Source organism: Chrysochloris asiatica, unplaced genomic scaffold (assembly GCF_000296735.1).
Source record: "Chrysochloris asiatica unplaced genomic scaffold, ChrAsi1.0 scaffold00630, whole genome shotgun sequence".
Taxonomy (NCBI): Eukaryota; Metazoa; Chordata; class Mammalia; order Afrosoricida; family Chrysochloridae; genus Chrysochloris; species Chrysochloris asiatica.
Window position 1 is genome coordinate 88,554 of NW_006409148.1, and position 2,391 is coordinate 90,944.

Sequence of the window (2,391 nt, forward strand, 5' to 3'; positions counted from 1 at the left end):
CTATACGGGGCCCAGGTAGCACAAATGGTTAGGCACTCAACTGATAGCCACAAGATTAGCAGTTCGAACCTGCCCAGTGACTCTGCAGGAGAAATCCCTGCAATGGGCTTCAGTAACAATACAGCCCCAACCCTGTAGAGCAGTTCTCTGTCTCATGGGGTCAGTCTGAGCTAGAATGGATTCAGCAGCCTAACAACATGAATAATCTGCAGCAATGGCATTTATACACATGTGTGTATGTGTATATATGTATATAGAGAGGTTATTGTTGTTACGTGCTGTCCAGTGGGTACTAACACATAGTGACCCTGTATAGGGTTTCTGAGGAGCAACTGGTAGGTTTGAACCACTGACCCTGAGGTTTGCAGTTCAGTGCTGATCCTACAGCGCGATACCAGGAGTCCATATAGATACATTGTTTTTGTTGTTAAGTGCTGTCGAGTCAATTCTGACTCATAGCAACCCTCTATAGGGTTTCCAAGGAGCAACTGGTGTGTTTGAACTGCCGACCTTCTCATTCAAACCAACATTGTGGTCCAGTGCACTACCCCACAGCCCACACCAGTATTCCTATAGAGATAGAGTTACATATACACTAACCCTAACCCAATGCTGTTGAGTGAATTCCAACTCATAGCAGCTCTAGAGGATAAACTAGAGCTGACTCATAGGGTTTCCAGGGCTGTAAATCATTACAGAAACACACTGTCACATCGTTCTCCAGTGGAGCTGCTGGTGGGTTTGAACCACTGACCTTGGTTAGTAGCTCAGCACATAACTACTATACTACCAGGGTTCCTTTACATATAGAGATCTGTCTCTATCAGTATAGAGATAGACCTGTATAGATGTAAATTTACCACATTTTTATATTAATAATGTATCCATCACACAGATTTTTGCAAACCATACAAGCTCCAGTGTGTCAATGTATAATGCACACTATGTGGCACATGCCTTTCCTGATTTCAGACCACATGTTACCTTCCTGTCCGGCTTGAATGACTGCCACTTGGTCTATGTATTGTAAGGTCCACATATACACGTTTAAATGGTCTGGAATGTTACATATAATTTCTCCTGATGCGCACAGTGGAATGCCTTTACACAGTCAAGAAAACACTAGTAAACATCTTTCTAGTGGGCTATACTTGCAGCCAAGATCCAAGATCCATCTGACATCAGCAATGATATCCCTCATTCCCTGTCCTCATCTGAATGAGACTTGAATTTCTGTCGTCCTGGGGTGACACTGTAGGATAAGCACTGGACTACTCATCACAAGGTCAGTGGTTCAAACCCTCCAGCTGCTCCTTGGAAATGCTACGCAGGGTCTTTATGAGACAGAACAGACTTGACAGTACTTAGGAACAACACCACCACCTATCCATGTACTGCTGAAACTGGATTTAAATCCATCAGGATTTTACTTGTTTGTGATAGTAATGATACTGTTTGACAGTTTCTGCATTCCACTGGCTTACCTTTAAAATGGGTACAAATATGGATCTCTTCCAATCAGTTGGCCACGTGGCTTTCTTCTACATTTCTTGACAGAGTACTTTTAGTATTTCATTCTTTTTTTTTTTTTTTCTTATAAGAAGCTGCTTTATTGACTTCAGTGCAAATTTATAAAAAGATAACAGGTTTTAAATCTATTCAAAATGATGATTGACATTATTAACAGTATGATAATATGAGTGTACAGTAAACATTGCCCTCATGCTTTACACTAATAAACAAAGAGCCATAGGTTCCATCAGTTTCAAGATGAAAAACCATAATGCTTTGAGTGAATAGCATGATTACAAATAGCTATTATTTAAAAACAGCAAATGGCAAATGTATGCACTTTAATTCAATGCCCTCTTTTCTCATTCTTAACTTTATTCCAAAATTTCCTTTGTTTCATTATTTTAAAAAATATTTTTATTCTTTTTACAGGTACCTGACTTAAAATGACTACATGTGTCTTTTCCCCATTTTACTTTTTCACAGTGGATTTAAAAATAAAAGCAAAACAGATACTGATTACTGTGAGCACTGAAAACCAAACCAATATAATAGGCAGTACAAGGGTTCAGAAGGAAGGAAGTGACTGTTTTCTTAGCCTCTTAGGAGATACCAATGGAGGAATTGAAAGAATCCTCTTAAATGTGTCATAAATACTTAAGTATAGCAAACCTACATCAGTAGTCACCAGAAAGGTACATTTAATGGCTGTATTAGAAGGGGTAAGTGGGGGCTTTGAGCCAGGGGAAGATATAAAAGTGAGACTTTTCAAGCAAACACTGCCTGTGGAATAGCCATATATTTTGATAATTTAGACCTAATTTTATTTAGATATATAACTGCTTTAAAAATCACACCCACAAGTAAAAACTTGGTCAT

At 38.9% G+C, this 2,391-nt stretch overlaps 1 pseudogene; it reads right to left on the reverse strand.

The window, feature by feature from the left end:
- LOC102836069 overlaps positions 1–2,391 on the reverse strand; it is a 57,177-nt pseudogene that overhangs the window by 14,613 nt on the left and 40,173 nt on the right.